Below are 6,000 nucleotides of genomic sequence, written 5' to 3'. Positions count from 1 at the left end.
GAAAGTATCATCAGAGTATTTTTTGACCAAATTGCTGCATATTTCAAAGCTGTATTATCAAGGTAGTTTTCTTTTTGAGGGTCAAATGAATAACTTGTTTATCAGTCTAATAAAGAATCCTTTACTCCATGTGAACATATATGCTTTAGATAGGAACCAACAAACACCACCAATTTGAAAAGCTCTGAATTTTGCTCAAAGGATAGAAGGTACAAGAATCACCAGGAGGCAATTATAAAATTTAATTACAAAAAAATTAAAGTAAATATTATAAAACAAGTATAAAAGGTGATTTTTGTTTACTTTTTTTTTTTTTTTTTTCCCCAGAAAGAAATGTACACAATTCTAGAGATGTGGCTTCTCACATTCAGGGCCAAGATTCAGAACAAGGTGACAATACATTTGCATTTGAAATTTCCTTCAGGCAAAGTTCTTAAAGCAATCCATAAGGATAACATCCAAGCTGTGCAACTGGAAGTAGGACATGTAAACCACTCTGAAACTGTTAACTGTGGCTGTCCCATACAAATGCAAATGTAAGAGACTGTGCCATACGTAAAGACAGCACCATACCCTATAGACACTCTTCCTTATTCCCCTCTTTAATTGAGATGTATGATAACTCCCAAACAACAATTCAGACTGTTTTTTTACTGCCTCAGCTCCATATTTTTTAATCCATAGGGGCTTCAATAATAACTCTTTGAATTCCTTGTATGCCCACGTGTACATGCTAAATGGTGGCTGGTATGTGCAACTTCACTGGAGTGCAGCCTAAATTTACAGGCACAAGCCATTAAGGAATTCTTCAGTGACAGTCAAAATTCAGCCCTGACCTAGAGGTGTTTTTCCCCCTCCTCTGAGTCATGGTGCTCTTACTGGAGTGTCTGGAGGTTGATCTGCTCAGTGTGAAAGCAATGGAATTAGCATCCCCCTTTCAATGCCAGAGAATGACAACTGGAGATTGTGGCAGGGTTTCAAAGAAACAGCTCTGATGGGAAAGGCTAATGCTCCATGTGCCCTGAGTGAATCATGCTGTGAAGGAAAACCATCTCTCGCATAGTCAGTGTGGTCAGGGAGGAGCTACAATAGATAGACCAAAAGCCTGTGATGGCTTTCAAAGGCATTTTCGTTTCATCATCTCCATTTCATATTTATGGAGCTCTAGGTACTTTGGATTAATGAGATACTAATGATATCCATGAGGCGAGTTCTAAGTTAGCCACATAAATTAGTTGGGTTGGGTTCTGCTGTGACAGAACAGGAGCCAAACAGCATCTGTTTTCTCCTTGGTTTTTCTCCCTCTCAAATAAGAGCTCCGATCAGGAAGCTTCCAGTCTTGTAGAGCTCATAGGCTGGATAGTTACTGGAAACTATGTATACAAAATTTTTGTGATTCTACTAAGTAACACCAGGTCCACCCATGGAGCTATCCTTAGCTGCTCATAGATGTATTTCAGTGATAGAAACTGAGGAAATAGTTTTGGATTTGGGGGATTTTTTTTTTTTTAACTGATATTCTGAAAATATTTTGAAGACCTTTTTGTGAAATGGCCTAAATATTCAAGATTCAAGGGTTGCAGTGATTCTTGGCCCAATTTCCAAAGAATTAAACCTCTAAATATGTTGATAAAACTCCTGGAGTCTCCAGGATACACTATGTTGTACCATTTTATAATTTGTTGTGTGGAAAATAACATCTGTGTAGTCATGGTCGTATTTTTAGGAAGCTTCTTACTTAAAAATCACATTTATCAATGGTCTTCCCCTATGAATAGCAATTTGAGAGTGAAAAAGAAAGTCATATTTTCTTTTAAGACACAGATTTATTTTTTAAAATTTCTTCTAAATTTTTATCTTTTTTAAATTTCAGTAAATTTTCCTTCATTTTTACGATTCTATTCATAGTGAAAGTCAATAGCTCCCTTTAAAATACAAATAAAAGGTAACAGTTGGTGAGGACTGAAAAATAAAGCAAATAATATCTGATCCCAACTAAACAGGATACCTGAAAACCCGCTATGAGAGTTTTATTGTCTGTTCAGTATGGAGAAATATCTCTTAGTCTTGGTTTTATTCAGAGCTCTGGCTCACCTTGATTCAACATAATAAGTAAAACGACATATTTGCTTTTCAAGGAACATTAGAAATTGTTCTAGAAAGGTCTTATTAGTTCTGCTTTTTCAGCTCTCAACACTATGACATTATGAACAATGATAGGCTTCACAGACTTAGTAAAATGTGTTACTGTCCTTGCTGACAAGCCCTGGCAAGATGCTGTGTGTGTTTTTACAGAGCACAATGTCAAAACTTTCTTATACAGAGCATGAGGACCTGTACAGAATAAACTACAGCAGGCAAAGATTAGCAAATTCCCACTGTAGCTGTTTACAGATTTGCAACTTGTGTATTCACTTGTGGGGCGTCACGGTTGTGTATTGAACATCCATAAATCACAGAGCTCCCCGGCCTTGCTATGAAAATATGACAATTCTGCTCGGCACCTGCTCCACCCTCTATTTCTGTCACCTGCCAGAATGACAGCGGGCTATAAACGTCTCCATGTGCTGAAGTCTCAGCTCTGATGCCATGGAATTAAACGACCTTGGCCAAGAGGATATTTTTGATGTGGAGAGCTTATCCCATTCTTCATGTAAAAGAAGCAGGGCTCTAAACTTGAGTGACAGAAGTCAAATCTTCTCGAGGGGAAAAAAAAATCCCAAACCAAAACAAACCAAACAAAATGCATTGGCTTTATTTTAATATTTCTTCTTCAATATGCTGAAATTTTACCAGGTAATTGCCCGACACAAATATTTATGAATGTCAGACCATGGAGTTTTATAGCATGTGCTCAGAGAATAACATTATTTAATGAATTCTACCATGCACATAGAATTCAGGTCTTTAATGAATAGGTCACTGTGATTTCTAGAGATGGCAGTCACTTTGAGATATGAGAATCATTTCTCTTTAGTGAAGAGGAGCTTGGATACGTGCATATTTAGGGGTTCTTTTTTGTGCAACTTTAGACCTCTCAAAAATGATGCAGAGCTGGGGCTAAGATTCAGGAGATTTCATGTGTTTTATCACTGAGATCCCCAAAGATTAGGAGAGTACACATACAAAATTTAAAATAAAAGGAATACTTCCAATTCCTCTGAAAAAAACTATTATTTCTATTACTTTTTGAGTTCTGAAGCATCAGTTCTGTAGCAGCAGTTTTTGTGCATTTTTTTGCCATGGCTCACTGATGATTATTCATTTCACTAGCTTCACCCTTTGCTAAAATGTAATTTATAAACACAACAGTGCTACCATATAATAAAACTATATAAATGTAGTTAAATCTTTTGCCTCAGGGTATTCGTTATAGTCCTATATGGGATGAGGGAAATGAGCAGCATTTAATTACCACATATGGAAGAAATTGACCTTGATGTTCCAACAATAGCCTCATACACAGAGAGGTAACCACAAACTACCATCCAAGAAAATGTAACCTTCCAAAAAAAAAAAAAAAAAAAATCAACATTATATTGAAAGTGGTCTTACCTTCTTTGGCACAGACAAAAAAGGAGTTTTGATAATTCTGACTCCAGAGCATATTGATACAGTTCTCGGTTCTCGTAACCAAGCAGTGGAACACAGTGTGGAGGCAAAACCTTGCTATCCATGAATCTTCCCTTGCAAAGCAGAAAAAGGACTTCAATTCTCATGTTAACTGTCCTTTTTTTAAATTATTATTGTTATTTTATAGGGAAACAATACATTAAAAAGGATAAAGTAATATATAAAACCACTTCTCAAATCTAATTTAATAGGCTTCTTGAACTACTAAATGTAGTGCTTTTATAGAGCAGAGGAACAGATGTATTTTCTAAGAAAAGGAAGAGTTTCTTTGTGTACAATGGAGATGAAAATGGCATTATAATTTATAGAATAGACTATTTGAGTAGGAAAAAAGATAAGCTTTATAACATATGGGGCATCACAGGATGTAGAAAAGAAATAAGCAATATCAAGGATTTTGAAGTTAGCATGAAAGCAAAATTCTGGCTTTCTTTACCCACTTGTTTTTAATTAAGATCTCCTTATTGCTGCTGAATTAAAAGTACTGCAATATAACTGCAATACAGCCAAAATATATATCTGTTGTCTGAAATTCAAATAGTTCATGTTCAAACTCTTGCAGGATGCATTTGAACCAAGAGGTGATTTCTCATTCAAGGACTTTATTCCAGAAACATCACCTCTATCCCTCAGCAGAAGGGGTGCTTGCAAAAATTCAGGTCTTCTCCAACCTCAGTAATTCTCTGATTCTCTGATTCTGTGATTCTGTGACTCTTACCATCTTTTATTCATTTTGAGTCTTTCATCTTTGCACTCTGCACACCTGCACCTATTTTAAGGTGATTGACCTCTGACAGAAAGTTCTATTGCCAGACCCTGCTGTATGATATTAAAATTGCAAATGTTTCTCTATGATGATTTTCTCTTCTAAAAGAAAAGCTTATCTAACATAACCATAACATGTGCAAAATCTGTCTCGAGACCATCCACAGTGCTTTTAGTAATTTTCCCATTTCTACCCTAGTTTGCCTTTGGTATTATTTGGAAAATTAATAGGAATTTTTAATCAAGAGGTTCTTAGTTATGTAAAATATGTCTCAAGTTTGGAGCCAGCTAATGAGATTTTTTTTTATGAAACAAGTTTATAGAATTTGATTATTATATCTTATTGTGGATTTTATATCAGTTTAGGCATTTGCATTAAACATGTTGCTTATTGTGAAGCTACTCCACCATTTCTTCAATTTTTATTTAATTGCTCCTATATCAGTGTTAATAACCTGTGATTTATACACTTCAAATAGTTATTTAGTCAGATAAATCCTCAGTGTAACTTGTTCAGGTAAAAGCAAATAATGGGGAAAAAAAACCCAAACAACCAAATTAATCGAAAAATATATAAAGTTATTGAAAAAAAAATTAAACTCTGTCAGAATAGAATATTTATACTTTTGTAATGAAGTCCTCTTAATTTAGCAATCAGTGGAAAATGTGTGATGGCAACAAAACAGAAAATACTAACTTAAGTGTGGATTTCTAGTAAGGAAATAATGAAAAAGATGAGTTACCTCAATCCCAACATGCTTGCTTTATGGCTAACACAAAAAGCAGGGACAACAGCAAGTTATTGCCAAAGACAACTGGAACAGACAACTTTGTCCTGAAATAATTTGTTCATTGCTATCCAGTAGTCCCATGTAAATTTTGAAGGGACCTATTGTAGACTTTTTAATATTGTAAGTCTTTTAGTAGTCAATACAACCAGTAACACTGCTGAGGACTTGCTCTCCTGGCAATATACTTTATGGGTTTGACTACAATGAGGCCACATCCTTTCATTTCTGCAAAGGAATGAGTGGATTGTAGCAAATTCCTTGGGTGATTCAGTCCACTAAATCACTCCCTTTCCCATGAAGAATGCTATTCAGCTTCTGCCTCCTCTCAAGAAGCAACTCACATTTTGTAGAAGAGCTTTTTATTCAAATAAACACCAAACTATAAACTGGCTTTCCAAAAAGGATGCTCTCTTAAAGTGGCAGTGACATCCTCTGCCTTAATCCACTCCCCTGACTCAAGCAATAAAGTGACAAATGAAATCAGTGACTGTTGAGAAATAACCATGTTCAGTTCAACTGGATACACACACACTCTTCACTTGAACAAATCTATCCTCTACGAAAGTAGCCTTTAAAGATACAGTGCCAGGCTGAAAGTTGTAAAACAAAACAGTAAGAAAAACCCCAGAAAAAAACAAACAAACAAACAAACCTTTTAAAACATAGGACTAGAGAATAAAATATAGATAACTTTGACAGATGATCAGCTGATATATATTAGTTCTACAGAAGCAGCTGAAGATGTGTTTTTGAACTTGTCAGGTGTGTTTCTGTTCACAAACCCCATGATTTTGGGGTCTACATACTGTTG

The sequence above is a fragment of the Lonchura striata genome, chromosome Z (assembly GCF_046129695.1).
Source record: "Lonchura striata isolate bLonStr1 chromosome Z, bLonStr1.mat, whole genome shotgun sequence".
Classification (NCBI taxonomy): Eukaryota; Metazoa; Chordata; class Aves; order Passeriformes; family Estrildidae; genus Lonchura; species Lonchura striata.
This window is presented reverse-complemented; position numbering follows the sequence as displayed.